At 49.1% G+C, this 16,418-nt stretch overlaps 1 protein-coding gene across 5 annotated transcripts in view; it reads right to left on the reverse strand.

Annotated features, from left to right (window-relative positions):
- LOC135219370 (voltage-gated hydrogen channel 1-like) overlaps positions 1-16,418 on the reverse strand; it is a 287,846-nt gene that overhangs the window by 166,851 nt on the left and 104,577 nt on the right. The gene's annotated exons all lie outside the window — the stretch shown is intronic.

Raw genomic sequence — 16,418 nt, forward strand, 5'->3', positions numbered from 1 at the left:
AGAGGTTTTATTTAGTTCTTTATTTTTTTTAAATTTAAATAAAAAATGACAATATGTCGAAAATTGCATTTTTTCCTAACTATACAAACCTGAGGTCCTTTAACAATAGGAAGTAGCTAGCGGCAGCTGGAACGGTCTGTAAGCTTCGAACAAGGGAGAACGTAGTTAACTGCTTGTCCGACAGTCGCGCGGCAACAAATCACTTTTGCTTTTGGCCCATGCAAAATACGCAGAGTGAGGGGTGGCATGAGGAGGGACTATATGTAAAGGACCTCAGGTTTGTATAGTTAGGAAAAATGCAATTTTCGACAAATTGTCATTTGTTCCGATACGTAATACAAACCATCGGTCCTTTAACAATAGGAAGACTCACTTCTTGGTGGGAGGAATCTGAGTCTTATGATGAACAGACTGGTGTTCCGTCCATCCCTGGAATGCCTCCCTGGTCGTAAGAGCGAGGGAGGGATCCAAGCCTCTGTCCATTGATCGGGGTGTGCACCGCAGGATCAATGGTCAGACCTCTGGGCCGAGTACTAAGAGAGAGGCAAGCGTATCTCTCGTACCAGCAAGCAAGAACTTGTTCCTGTTTGCAAGAGGCAACATAAAGAATGGGTTGTCTCAAGCTGGCATCCACTTCCTCCCCCCTTGTTTGGAGGAATTGGTGGGGATTACGCTCCTATCCCTAGTGAAAGGGATAGGATGGGGCTCTGTTGAGTAGCTCACCTGCATCTTGTCCTTATCCAGCAGGGTGACGACCGTGTCCCTCTAACCACAGGTAGAGGGGAAGAAAAAGATGGGAAGAGGAGCCAGTCACACTCATTCACCATCCATTCTTACGGTCACACCAGGACTCGATGCTGTTCAGCCTGAGGGTCTGGGTTCGCTACACAACGTGTTGAGCAGCCACCACGGGTCCCCAAGGAAAAAGATCCAAGGACCTGTGGGCAATATCCCGAAGGTAGAAGGAAGGGCATGTGGTCTGGTTGACCAGACCCCTGCCTTCAGTACCTGCGCCACGGAGAAGTTCTTGCGGCAAGGCAGCATCTCCTTCGCATCGAAGGCGGTTGAAGTCCATTAGGGAGGGGATTGTGAACGACTCGAACCAATCGTCAGGGACCGAAGGGTTCTGAGTCTTCGCTACGAAGTTCGGTACGAAAATCGAGCGTCACGGATCCCCATCCCCTGGATGCTTGACTTCGCAGGAGAAGTCATGCAGTTCCTCAGAGGAAAAGAAGGAAATAGTCGCATGACCTATCCCTCTTCTCTACTTCGGTGATGTCCAGTACCCATACTGGTCTGTCCGTTTGCCACGAAGTCTCTCGCATCTCCTATCCCCATGCAGCGAAGTTCTCGGTAGTGGATAGGACACCGACACTCCATGGTTGGGTGTCAATGGTATGGGTACTGTGACAGCTATTAAAACGAAGTAATGATTGCTCTGTAACAACCGAACTAAGTCAACAGCGTAGTTCGTAAACTGACTCGGCCGCTCTGACAGCTGCTGACTGACTGCGTTCGGTAGGAGGCAAGTTGTCAAAGCATCCGAGTAAGTCACGTGACCTTCGCCTTTAAAGGGTTATGCGGAGAGACCAAACAAATAATGTATTTGTTGTCACCAATGCCGGACAGCGAGGTGATGATTCTCTTAAGGCATGTGCCCAACAGGCGAAAAGTCAATTGCCTTCCTTTAGAGACCGAGGTCCCTGAAGGTAAACATCTCATGGTTGTTGAATCTCAGCTAAGGAGAAACAACACTATGTACCGTTGAAGACGAAGGTAGATATTGAATGCAACCTACGTCTTCACAGATGAATCGAGAGAAGGATTCTCAAGATTCATAACCTGTGCTTACAAATGACTGAAAACGCTAACCGCTATTTCATTGCTGTCCGGTGAGAAGTCGTAGTTTGCAATGAAAGCGGGGCGTTTCCTCAGTAATGAAAACACAGGGGAAAGCCGCTGAAGAACTGCTTTCTCATGGGCTGAACATTTGGAAGTAGAGCTGTCAGGTCGGAGAGTAGGCGATTGTCTTCTGACACATCTCGTAATTCGGTTGAACAATGAACAATTGTACACCTACGAATAAGAGATATTTTGAAGACAAACTCAGATGTCTGCAAAATCATTCGCATTATCGCAGTGCGATGCAGCGGGAGACTTGTACAGACTTCTGTTACCGTGCGGTAAACAGAAAGATGAAAGAGTCCAAGAGATATCTCTGTTGAAAATTCTCGCAATGTCGAAGGCGATGGAATCTAGCGTCACAGCAGTAGATGGTCCTTCATTATTGCGAGAATCCCCGTTAATCAGAGACCTAAGTCCATGATTGTTGGGCAGAGATACGGTTCGGTAGTCAATCAAAGCAGGGCAGAGAGAGAGCATACATGACCGTGCATATCGAGGCCCAGCTGATACTGAGGCTGCTATCAGGCAGTTCAATACGCAGTAGTTGAGCCTGAGCTTTCGCTGGCTCGTCATCCTGAGTTGCCAGGTAATCCATTATTCCACGAAGGAATGCGTTCGGCTAGGCTAGAACTACCGAGCATAAAAGATATGCTCGAGCAATTATATTTAGGCGAAACGAATTTCGGTAAATATAAAAGTTGAAATGGTGTTGTCGTGACAAAACCATAAGTATATAAAATTGAAAACTGAAAACTCCTGGGAGGTTGCAGGCAACCCCGAGTTGCAGTTCAATTAGAATACTTCTCTTATAAGTCGCAATCCGTAGATTAACTAGGATATGCGCCTACCCCCTTCGGACAATTCAACTGCTTAGTAGAATCATGTCGCGAGGTTAATATACGTAGTATATTTGTAGGATTCTGAACAACGATCTCCATCCTAAATTCTTTCCTTCAAGAAAACAAATTAAGGATTGGAGATCGACCACCTTCGATCTCTATCAAGAGAGTGAAGAGAAGTCTTCCTCGAAGGAAAGCTTCAATGGTGAACAGAATACTAAGACGATAGTTCAAGCCAAACTGGATATTCCCGTCCGATCTTCTCTAGTCCAGGTTGGTCGCCTACTGTGAGATAGTTTCTTCAGCAGCAGTCTTCTTCCCAATGCTAGAAATTCCAGGAATTCGAGCATAGGCGAGGTTCCCGATTATCGTGTATATCGGGGATTCTCGTCTCGCTCACTTTGGACCGTGGTCTCAGCGTAAGTGTTTGGAGATCGTAAAACTCGAACACTGAATGCGTTAGAATTCCGTAGAATTCTAAGCAGTCTGCGAACCCCCACCGAATTCGTCAAACGATTATCGGGCTGGTGGTCCTCTCGATTCCCGTAGAAATCGAGAATGGGGCAGGATTCCTCCTCAACGACCGGGGCTTACGTCAGGTAGGACCCGAATGGTCCCCCCGGTAGCGCAGTCCCGAACGTGGGATCCTACAGAGAAATCTCTGTAGGATCCCTCCCCTTTCCCTCGTAAACCGTAAGGAGAGAGGGAATGAGGAATTGGATACTCGCTCGCCTTCCCATGGAACTAGCAGTTGGAGAAGAGTAGGAACAGCCATCGCCTTGCGGCGATGGCCTCTCAGTCTGGGAAACGTATCGTCAGGAGAAAACGTTTTCCCGCGGAGGGTTACGAACTCTCACTGTAGGTAAGGGTCTGCCGCCACTGTGAACGTCGTCTTTGGGTGGGGCTGATCGACACCTGACAGGAGAGAGCGATACCGTCCTCCGACTCATTCCAGTCCTCGTCGAGGTCGAAACCTCTCGGAGGACCGAAGGAGTATTCAAATACGGTGTCCGAAGACACGTAGAAACGCCGCTGTCGCAGTAGAGGAGGTGGAAGTAGCTTGATCGACCGGCCAGAACTGAGAGAGCCTTCTTGTCCGGAGACGAGAGACTCTGGTTTGAGACAGAATCGGCAAGTTCCGATCGCGGTAGACCCACCGTCGGTTTGGGTTCCCTCTCGGGCCCCAAAACGACTCGAGCAGAGACGTGGGCTCTGCTGGTGGGAGCGGCAATCCTTCCGCAAGGTCATTATGCTGACGAATCAGCTTAATGACTTCTGCAAATTCCTCTGTATCTCGGGAGTAACCGTGTCTTGCGGAGTAGGACCGTCCAGTCCCTCCAACAAGAAACAGATCCCGAGATACTCCTCCTTCAGAAGGAGGAACAGCGGCAGACCTCTGACGGTCGCCTCCCACTACTTGTGCGTATGTCCTGGTCGGTCCTAGAACCGTGCCTGGTCCATACGGCGTCATAGCGGGATCGCGAGCGGCGGCACCTCTCGCGATCACTCATGGTATACGGTACCTCGCTCCTCCCGGTGTAGCCCGAGGAGGTTGAAGGTACAGGAGAGGCAGACCTGACGCTCCCCCCTAGCTCGCTGGCAGGACCAGCGTGCTTGGAGGGCTGCTGCTGATCGTCCACCCGCAGTGGCGATCGAGCAGACAGGCCTAGCCTTGCCGCTCGCCTGGGGCGAGAGGCTCGGCTTGAGAACGTCGACGCTGATCTCTAGCGTCAGGCGAGCTGTTGCTGGTTACCGTCTCCCCGCCCGGTCCCGATGGGAGCGGTCGTCAGGTGACCTGCTAGGCTCGTTGTCGCGGTGAGACCGGCGAGCGTCCTCTCGGCGCATCGAGCCGCTGGTACCAGCCGTGGCTGGTACCGACGACCGCGGTGGGGACCCCTTCCTCGCCTCAACCCGTGGCTGGTCAGCGACCGTCACGTCAACCCGAGCAGCCAGCTGGTCGCTGCGAGAGCGTCCACTGGCCTAGCGAGAGTCGTCTGCACGACACTCGCCAGTCTTCTGCTCCGCGCTTCGGTCTTGGCGGGCGAGCGAGCTCGAGTGTCAAGACTTGGCTGGACGGTCTCCCGCGGGAGACCGTCCACTCGGTACTTCTCGCTAACGAGAACCGAGGGCGGATCCTGGTTTAGCGGCAGAACCGCTAGAACCAGGCGAGGAAGTGCCAGCCGAAGCTGGTACTCCTCTGGTCCCCGTCTTCTTCTCCTTGGTAGAAAGAAAAGACGGGCCCCTGTTCCCGAGGGAGCAGGAGGACCAGCAGAAGAGCTCCCCGAATCGCCGGAGCGAGACGGGCCCTTAGAAGGTCCCGAAGGAGCCTTCTTAGGGGGGAAAACCCGGGTTACCAGCTGGTCGCTGCAAGAGCGGCCGCTGGACCTGGCAAGAGTCACCTGAGCGTCTCTCACCAGCCTTCTGCTCCGTGCCGCGTCTTGGCGCCGAGCGAACTCTGGCGCCGAAACTTGGCTGCAACGGTCTCCCGAGGGAGAACGTGACATCGGGATCTCTCGCGAACGAAAGACCGAGCCGGAACCTGGCGTAGCGGCATCGCCGCTAGCACCATGGCGGAGGAATACCGTACCCAGATCAGAATCTAACCGATACTCCTCTGGTCCCCGTCTATCTCTCTTCCTTACGGAAGGGGAGACGGGCCCCGCTCCCGAAGGAGCAGGAGGACCAGCAGAAGGACCCCCCGTCCCACCGGGGGGGGAGGGGTGGGTACGGGCCCTTAGAAGTTCCCGAAGGAGGGGGGGAAGAGGCAGCAGCAGACGATGAGACGAAGATGACAGCTTCTCTCTCCTCTTCCTCGTCAGCTCACGCAGGACAGTCGTCAGGTCCTCCATCCAGGCCGGAGCCGGGGCTATTGCCGAAGCAACACGGCCCGACTGCACCTGTCCGGAAGGACCTGGGACTGGGGAAGACACACCGTGGGCAGGACCAGCATGGACAGGCACAGGAACCAGGAGCGACAGGAACAGCAACCAGGCTCAGGAGCGGCAGGCAACAGCGTGGCAGCGGTAGACCCAGAAGGGACAAGCCAAGCAACAGCGGAAATACATCAGCGGCAGGTACGGCAGGCCCAGCGATCGCCTCGTAGAATCATCGGCAGCCAGCGGAACCTGGGTCCTGGCGGCCGGTCCAGGGGCGAGCTGCTGGAACAGCGGAAGTCTGGGGCAGGCAACACGAAGAAAACAGGCGGCGGCGGCAACCCCCACCTCGGTACGGCTGCGGCCCTAGTAGCGGCAGACGGCGTCATCGACACAGCATGGGGAGTGTAGACCAGAGGGGGGGGGAGCAGCATAAGCGCCGTGGTAGTAGTGGAGACCGCCCCAGACCCTCGCTAGACGCTGCAGCAGCCAGTGGATGCTAGGCACGCCCTGCCCTCCGCGGTGGTCCATACCTGTCCAAGGTCGTCTCCCACGGATGTAGCACCTGCGGTAACATAGATAGATTAGTAAGAGGGGTTCCTCACGCACGGGGGGAAGACATGCCCCACCCCGAACGCAAGGAAGACCCCAAATACAAAATACAACGAAGAAGCTGAGCGGGGGGCAGGAAGGAAGACGAAGAATCGGATACCAAGGGAGTCGCGGGAGAGCTTTCCGATGACTTACCTGGCAGACCTTAGCTTCCCCTACCCCCGCACAGCAGTGAAAAGTAATATGAAAATGAAACAGAATACTGCCCTTGCGATTCACTTCATAGAACTTAAAGGGGAAAAGATCAATTCCGGGTAAGAACGGAAACTTGATCCATAATATGATGCTATCATAAAATATATATGAAAAATGAAACAGAATACTGCACTTGCGATTTCATTTTCACATAAAAAATCGTAAGGATCAATTCCCGGGTAAGAACGAAAATTGATCAAAATTAAATTTCATGCAAATAAATAAATGAAAATGAAAAGAATATTGCAATTGCGAATCCACTCTTTCATTGCATTCTATTATACAAAATTAAAAGGCTCGTGCCGAGCGCAATCACATCTCGGTAACGACGCACAGGGCAAAAATATAATGAAAAGAGTACTTACATTTTTCAATTACACACTTTCGCCCAAAATACATGACTCGGCGCGAGCGCGCCCGGCCCGCCCTCGGGCACCCGGAGACATAATTCAAGGGTTCAATTCATGAAAAGAGAGGAAATCGCCGCATCTACGGCGATAACTCCATGTTGGTTCATAATTAAGTAATGAAAATGAAAACAGTGTACTTACAGTTTCATTTTCAAGTCAAACAAACCACCATTAGTGAAAACACAATATAAACAAGCATACGACGATGAAGCGGGCAGAGAGCGATGACGAACACGTCCTCACACCCGCGGCCGAAAGCAAAAGTGTATTTGTTTACCCTCCCAGTCGCGCGGCGCGCGACTGTCGGACAAGCAGTTAACTACCGTTCTCCCTTGTTCGAAGCTTACGACCGTTCCAGCTGCCGCTAGCTACTTCCTATTGTTAAAGGACCGATGGTTTGTATTACGTATCGGAACAAATGAAATTATCAAGATGAACAAAAAAGACAAAGCTTAGTCCCATGCAGATTATATATAAATCATAGAATAAAAAGAAATGCCTATAAAATTTTAAAATAACCCCTGCACCATCTTTTTTAATTTAAAAATTAGTAGTAATGACATTTTCTACATAGTATCTGTATTTATGGACCAGGGAAAGTATAATCAGACACAGCCGCGATAAAAGACATTTTCCATTCGCTGTATCCATATCATTGCATTAATTTTTTTACCATACTATACAAAAACTGATATAAATGTTAGTATCATAACAGACTTCTCATAAATTAAGTTGGGATGTATTTCTTATGGTACAAGCCCTGGCAAAATCTCCATGAACATATTCACTAAAACATAACCATAAACCAAGAAAATATCCAATAAAAAACATTCCCAATCAGTAGTCGATGTAAAGCAAGGAATCTGTGGCATCTGGCAAACTCATGCATATGCAAGGTGGAAACTGGTCACCGACCAGGCTTTGTACCTCGTGATGCATGTCTTTCTTCCAACCCGCCAACCCAGTACATGAGCGAAGCGCTAGAGGTGGGCAGTAGCGTTAAGACCCACTGGTTTGTTAGCTATGAAAAAGAAAAAAGGGATTTTGACGAAGGAAAATCTATTTCTGGGTGATTGGCTCGTGTCGCCCTATGAAAGTATCCTTAACATCATTCTTTCTAGGTAAAAATTAGCCTAAAATTACCAGAGAAAAACAAATTAAAAAGAAAAATGTCAGTAAAAACTGACTTCGCTCACTCTTAAAAGAAGTGTCGGTATGATATAGGGGCGAGTGTGGAACACTACCACGAGACAAACACCAATTAGAACTTCCCTATCAGAATCCCCCCAAGAGAGAGCTGATACCAACGGGCGATGCAGCCTCTACTACTACTACTAGAGGCGCCAAGGACAGCAGCGCCCATAGCGGTCATCCTTAATAAAAACATAAATACATCTTGTCCTGCAAGGGGGGGCAAGGGGGGAAAACAAACCATAAAAAGGGGTGGGTTTCATAGGGCGACACGAGCCAATCACCCAGAAATAGATTTTTCCTTCGTCAAAATCCCTTTTCTGGGCTCAGCTCGTGTCGGCCTATGAAAGAGTACCAGAGAAACAGACAAGATGGAAAAGGAAATAATGAAAAACAGATTAAAATGATGGATATAATATAAGTAAATCAAATACAGCATACAAATTAAGCACTTAAACTAACTTATTACAATAATCAATAACAGAATGTTAGTAAACTTAAAGTACTTAAATGGTAGATAATAAAAATTACAAATATGCATGTAAAATAAGGAAAATTTTGGATTTACTTAATTAGAATATATAATTACAATTATATACATACGTGTCCTACCAATAGCATAAAAATAAAAATAAGGATAAGGTACACTCAAATCCATCATTAATACAATTAATACATTAGTTCAAATATATACAAACACATTGTGACTGAAGCTTATCACAAACCCAATTGGTGAATTTATACAAACACATTGTGTCCTACCCTAGCATAAAAATAAGGGTAGGAACACTGAAGTACATATCAGTACAAGAGTGGTTGTCCCTAGCAAAAAAATAAGGGACAATGCACTATATGATACAACGGCTAAGGCTATGATGTTGAGTAGCCTGACGATAGGTTGAGGCATGTTGGTTGAAGTAGGTAGAAAGGAGACCTGGATCAATACTACAACTACTAAGCAGTATCAGGGGAAACTATGTTTCCCGCTGCTACTGCTGAAAACTTTAAAGATTCCAAGGACTTTAAATAATGCCGTTTAAAGACTGTCGGGGATTTCCATCCAGTATACTTCTTAAGATCCTCAAAGTTCATATGTTGGAAATAATTAATTGAGGTGGCTACCCCCCTGATATCATGTGCTTTTGGGAATGACTCAGGGTTGGCTTGTTTAATGAAGTAAAGGATTTGCTGTCTAATGCCTTTAACTGATAAAGTACCACCTTTTTCTCTCATAAGAGAGCACCTGAGGATCTAGAGAAGTACGAGAAAGAAAGGCTCTAAGAGTTGATACTGGGCAGAGAGAAGGATCCTGTGGAAGTGGGATAACCTTCCAAGGGGCCCACCTTGCAAGAGGATCTTCATTTTTGGCTAAAAAGCTACGATCCGGCCGGCAAGTAGAAAAACTTCTCCTGATGGGAGGAACTCCACATGACCCGCATCCCTGGATAGAGCCGACAGTTCTGAAATTCTAGCTCCTGAGGCTAGGCTTAGTAAGAATAATGTCTTCCTCAGAGCATGATGAACGTACAAGATGAGTTGTCAGTATCTGAAGCTAGTTTGAGGACATCATTTAAGAACCATGAAACTGTAGTAGGCCTCTGAGAGGTCTAAGTCTAGCACAGGCTTTAGGGATAGATGTGAAATAAGATTCAGTCAAATCTATCTGAAAACCTACTGAAAGATTTTCTTCAAAGCCGATTTGTGAGTAGTAATCGTGCTAGCTGCTAACATTTTTCAAACAAGGATCTGAAAAAGGATATAGCCAAATTAACTGTCATGGTTGTGGTGTTCGATTCTCTCAGGAAAGATGCTAATTTTTTAACAGCTGAGTCATATTGTCTAATGGTTGACTCTCTCTTATCTGATTCTAGGAAGAGAAATGTTCTGTGGATCAATGTCAGCATCTTATTAGCCGCAAACTTCATGAAGTCCATAAAGTTAGGGTCTGGAGAGTTCTGAGGAAGCGAACACAGTCTCATTTGTACTGATTGTGACAGTTTGGGATTGGGGATCCGTTGAGGTCGGAGACCCAATTCCAAAAGAAGAGGATACCAGTTGCTCTTGGGCCAATCCGGTGCAATCAGAGCTACTATCCCTTTGAAAGACCTTAGTTTGTCCAGGACTTTCAAGAGAAGATTCACTGGAGGAAAAACATAAATTCTTCCTCCACTGATTCCAATCCAACGACAGGGCGGTCCGTGGCATAAGCCAGAGGGTCCAGGTTGGGGGCCACATAGCAAGGGAGCTTGTGGTTCGCTTGTGAGGCGAAGAGATCACTTGGAGACCTGGGAACTCTCCGGCTTACCCACTGGAATGACCCGACGTCCAGAGACCACTCTGATTCCAGAGGAACTGACCGGGGACAGGGCGTCTGCTATCACATTTCTTACTCCTGCCAGGTGAGTGGCAGACAGATGCCATTTGCGTTTGTTTGCTAATGCAAAGATGGCTATCATGACATGGTTCATATGCTTGGATTTGGACCCTCCTCTGTTGATGCAGTGAACTACTACTGCACTGTCCAAAACTAGCCTTAGATGAGACTTCTTCGGGGGAAGCAGTCTCTTCAGAGTAAGAAATACTGCCATTGCTTCCAACACGTTTATGTGGAGCTGGCGAAATTGAACTGACCAAGTCCCCTGAACCTGTTTGAATTGAGAGTATCCCCCCCACCCGGACAGGGAAGCATCCGTGTGAATGGTTAACACTGGGAGGGGATATTGAAGGGGTACCTTCTTGGCTAAGTTCTTTACTTTTGACCAAGGCCGTAGTTGGTTGCGGAGGATCTGTGGAATTACTGACAACTTGTCTCGATATTTGGAGTTTGCTCTTGACCGCCAAATTCGATTTATATCTTTCAGCCTTGCTTTCAGAAGGATATCTGTTACCGAAGCAAACTGAAGAGACCCTAGGATTCTCTCCTGGTTTCTTCTTGATGTCTGTTTGCATTTGAGGAATTGCCTGACAGATTTTGCTATTTCCTTCCGTTGACCACTGGAATTGATAGATTGTGGGAAGACAAATCCCATTGGATTCCTAGCCACTGAAAATGAGATTCGAGTAAGTCTGGATTTCGTTTTGTTTATCTGGAACCCCAGATGTTCCAGAAAGTGAACTACCTTTTTGGTAGCTTCGAGACATTCCTCGACTGTTGGTTGCCCAGATCACCAATCGTCGAGGTATGCCGCTACCATGATTCCCTGAGCTCTCAATTGTTGTACAACCACTTCTGCTATCTTTGTGAATACCCTGGGGGCTACATTCAGACCGAAGGGCATCACTTTGAATGAGAATGTCTGATTTCCTAGTCTGAATCCTAGGAATGGGCGGAAGTGCCTGGCTATAGGGATATGATAGTATGCGTCTGTAAGATCGATGGAGCATGTGACGGCTCCACGCGGAAGTAGGGTCCTTACTTGCGAGAGGGTAAGCATCTTGAACTTGTCGCAGCGAATGAAAGAGTTTAGCTTTGACAAGTCTAAGATTACCCTTCTTTTTGTTGAGCCTTTCTTTGGCACGCTGAATAAGCGACCTTGAAATTTTAGATGCTTGACTCTCGCAATAGCTCCTTTCTGAAGGAGTTCTTCCGCGTAATCTATCAATTCCTTTGACGGTACCTGATGAAATGATTTGATTGGAGGAGGATCCTTGATCCAACTCCAGCCTAATCCTTTGGACACTATGCTCTGTGCCCAACTGCTGAACCCCCACCTGTGGCGGAAGAGGAACAGCCTCCCTCCTACCTGGGGAGCCTCATTGCTGATGGGCGGGTTGGCCACCACGCCCTCCTCTGAACTGCTTACTCCTTGTGCCCCTTCCTGCGCCACGATGACGAAAGTAACCTCTCGCCCTACCACCCTCCGGTTGAGAGTAGCCTTGAGCCTCATAAGCAGGGTTAAAGGCAGGCGAGATAGCGTAGGAAGTAGAAGGTTGCGATTGCTGGGGGCACCAGGAGGAGGCAGGCTGGGTCTGTTTAGATGTGGCAGGTTGTCCCTGTTGGGTAACTGGGACTGCCTGCACAAACTGCTGCTGATGCTGAAGTTTTTTATATGGCTGGAACCCTCTTACCAGCCTTCTTTGGTTTCTTGCCAGCAGTGGGAACGGATTCCTGTTTCCTCTTAGAGGAAATACCCCACCTAGCTCTAAGGCTCTGGTTGAGTCTAGCAGCTTCGTGGTGGACTTCGTTCACTGCGGACTCTGGGAAGAGATCCGCTCCCCACATGCTCGCAGCCAAGAGTCTATTAGGCTCGTGCCTGATAGTGCACTCTTGAAGGACATGCTTCCGACAGTTCCTCCTGGCTTGGAAGAAGTCAAAAGCGTCTAACAGAACCGTCTGAAACTGTGATTTCGCCAGAATCTTGAACAGCGGTTTCGTTAGCGTATGAAAAAAAGTGCAGCCATTTCCGTAACGATAAGAGAGTTAAGGGACCTGCCAAACCTAGTTCGCGCATCGAACTCTGCCTGGATTAGGGAATCCGGCAGCCTAGGTAATTTCTCACCGAACTGGTCCATGGCGCAGTCCGGCTTGAGTTTACCCAGCGTGAATGTAGCTGGCAGGTTTTCCCATAACTCTCCGAAGGCGGGGAAGAGTGGAGAAGTAGATTCTGACTCTCTCAACTGTGGAACGGGCTCATCCTTGAGGACTGCCTGAAGAGCCTTCTCCACCAATTTCGTGGCGAACGGAAGAGAGACCTCCTCTTCCGTCGCGAAAATAGTGAAGGGACTCTTGTAGGCCTGGAGTCTAGTGTTAGTACACTCCCAGTCCTCAAGGCAGTGAACCCATTCCCGTTGGCGTGATCTCTACTGTAGAGGACTGACTCCTTCGAGATCTTGTCCTCTCTCGTAAGAGCCGTTGGCGTCAGCCTAGCATACCCGATGAAAGGCTGTGACAGACCCGGAGGATAGAACTCGAAGTCCTCAATCCTTCGAGTACCAAACTCCGGGATCGAAATCATCCCGTCCCCCAAAGCCCTTTAAAAGGAGCGTAGGCCGCTACTCTCCATGGATTCTCCATAGAGAAAGCTGGCAAGGAGTCGTTAAGGCGGAAGTTGGAGAATCCCCGTGCTAGATGCAGGGAGACTGGGGGAGGAGCCTGAGATAGCCCAGCTACCCGATCCTCATTCTTCTCTCATCCTATTAGAGAGTTCCTGGACCGTCTGTCCAGTTTGAGACAGACTGCTCGACAATTGCGCGAACATCTGCTCAAAACGTGTTCCCCAAGCTGAAATTTGGGAACCTACCATCACTCCTACCTGTTCCATCATTCCTGGTGAGACAGGAGAGGGAACGCAGGAGCTGGTGCTTGCCACCCCTGCCGGCATAGCCGGAGAGGGGGCAGCGGAGGCGGGAGAAGGCAGCGACTCGGAGGTAGCGCGAGCCTTCTCCTTCGAAGCCTTGCTTCTGGAGCTCTTCGACTGGGAAGAGCTCGGCTTAGCCTTCACCGCATCGGCGTATGAAGTCGATGACTTCCTGGCCGAAGAAGACGAAGACGACTTCCTAGAAGTCGTCTTAGACAAGGTCTTCGGTTCTCTCTTTCCCTTCTCCTTAGGAGGTACAGAGAGAGCGGGAGTGCGGCTAGGGATCTCGGATCCCGGAAAGCCTTGGAAAGAGGCGGAAGAAGAAGGGACAGGAGAAGATCCAGGAGCGCCCAAGGAAAGACCTTGGGCGCCCGACAAACCTACCTCAACCAACAAATCCTCACCTACTACCGCCATCGGCTCGAGGTTCAGGTCCAGGGCAGCGACGTCCGGAACTGACTCCTGGGAGGCTACGACCCCAAACGAGTGCTGGAGTTCTTGTTGGATGGCGGCTATCACTGGGGCGGCGGACAAGGGGTCGACGTAGCCCGTCGACTTGCCCGCAGGGAAGATCTGGATGGCCAACTTCCTATCTAATATGTAGGGCTGGCCCTTGGCGGCGTTTTTCCCAAAGCCGCCCACCCACGCTTTCAAGGTGGCGAGGGCGACTTCCCTCACACCGCTAGCCTGAAAGAAAGGCCAGATTAGCTACCAATTGCGGACAGGGTTAACAGACTTACGAACTAGAAGTTGTTAGTAAAATCATAAGTAACCTCATAATGGACATACCCCATCCCCCAGCTGAGCGACCAGGTCGTAGCATATAGCGCAGGCCTCGGGGTGCCAGACGATCGACTCGTTGTACGGAGTGGCACACGGGGCCGGGTGAGACCTGCACTCGTCATGTCCACAGGGGTCATACAGCGTCGCATTACAGGCGAGGACCTGGCAGTTGGTAGCCTGTAAGTGAAAAAGTACATGAGTACAGAGTAAACACTTACAGCCTAACATATGCTCCGCTGGTGCCGGAGCGATAAAGTTAGATAAAACCAGAGCCCCGCTAAAATACGTGTGGTAACCAGGTTGGAAGATAGGCTATGGCTCCGCCAATGGCGGAGGCACAAGAATCAACCAACTAGGAGTGGTGGTAATGGAAACCACGACGGACAATGGCGGGGATGGCTGATAAAATGAATATAATAATACACAATTCATTGTAAATATCTTATAATAGGGTATATATATCCTTAAAGTAACAAAATAACAACATTAAAACAACTTCTCTCCACCCGTCTACTAGAAGAGTGCGTAGGTAAGGGTAAGCTCCCTTCCGGTAGCGGGGGAGAGATATAAGGATATAGTAGGCAAGCAATCGACCATCCATAGCACCCGCCCTGCCCGCTAGCGGAGCCAATATCCTATAACCAAAAAGGGGCCCCGGCTGCGACGGAAGGCTCCTTTCGTATCGTAAGGGAGGTGGCTGAGCAATGGGGAGGGGGGGATGGAGGTCCCGGCGAAACACGGCGGGAGCGAGGAAAAGGGGGGAGGGATGGCCTACTCCTCCCCGCCTCACCAACTACCCGTATGGAGACCCGGTACCTCATAGTGGTCGCCCTATACCCCCTGCTGGCGGAACCCCCCGGTCACCTCCGAGAGTGTGAGAGAAGGCGATGAGGTTGTTATGACAACCAAGGGGTCCCCCAGCTCCTCCCTACATCAGAGAGGGAGGGAAGGGGCAGGGTAAGGTGCTATAGTACACGTGACCGCAAGTGGCCTAGGCCGCGAGCAACACAACCGTGGTAGGGCCACGTGAACCAAGCTGTACCAACATGTGGAACAAGCACCTAGGCTAGCCTAACACCCTAAATAAAATCATACATCGAAAAGGGGGAAGAGACACTTTAGTAAAAGAGAAAGAAGCCCAGGAGGAGGCAGACTGTTCCGAGAAACAGAAGCCTACTCGGAGCCAGCGATAGCCGATGAAGAGCAAGAGCCGGGATGCTGGGCCGAGAATAATAAAAATAGCCCTAAATACCAAGCTAAGAGAAAGGTAAGAGGGCTGAACTAGCTAAAACTCGATGTAAACAATGAATGTGAAAAAAGTAAGCCCATAAGCATAAGAAGTCCCAGTATGGAGGACCGGGAATTCTTACGAGGCGGCATGGCCGCCACGAGACAACCGAGGAACCGTATTTGACCTATAAAAAGGAAAATACTGGTACCCGGAAGATAAAATTACAGTAAAATGTTACTTATGAGTTACTTAACTTAGCCGTGGCGATTGCAGAGCGTTCCATGATACTAGAGCGGATAATCCCAAGAAAAAACACGAGCACAAGAAAATGGCGACTTGTCGCTGGTGCTAAAAATTAAGGATGACCGCTAGGGGCGCTGCTGTCCGTGGCGTCCTCTAGTAGTAGTAGTAGAGGCTGCATCGCCCGTTGGTATCAGCTCTCTCTTGGGGGGATTCTGATAGGGAAGTTCTAATTGGTGTTTGTCTCGTGGTAGTGTTCCACACTCGCCCCTATATCATACCGACACTTCTTTTTAAGAGTGAGCGAGTCAGTTTTACTGACATTTTCTTAATTTTGTTTTTCTCTGGTAATTTTAGGCTAATTTTACCTAGAAAGAATGATGTTAAGGATACTTTCATAGGCCGACACGAGCTGAGCCCAGAAAATGATATTGTCATGATACAATAAAGTTTGTTCATACTTACCTGGCAGATATATATATATAGCTGTATTCTCTGACGTTCGACAGAATTTCAAAACTCCCGGCACACGCAGTGGTCGGCCAGGTGGTTAGTACCCATTCCCGCCACTGGGAGGCGAGCGTCAGGAACCATTCCCATTTTCTATTCAGATTTTTCTAGACCACTGTCCCCTGAGGGGAGGTGGGTGGGTACTTGATTATATATATCTGCCAGGTAAGTAATGAACAAACTTTATTGTATCATGGACAATATCATTTTGTTCATGACACTTACCTGCCAGATATATATATAGCTGAATCCCACCCTTGGAGGTGGGAAGGGACAGAATAAAAGGATTTTGGAAACAAATTACATGCAGATGATTAACATCTTGGTTCCTT

Source organism: Macrobrachium nipponense, chromosome 1 (genome assembly GCF_015104395.2).
Source record: "Macrobrachium nipponense isolate FS-2020 chromosome 1, ASM1510439v2, whole genome shotgun sequence".
Taxonomy (NCBI): domain Eukaryota; kingdom Metazoa; phylum Arthropoda; class Malacostraca; order Decapoda; family Palaemonidae; genus Macrobrachium; species Macrobrachium nipponense.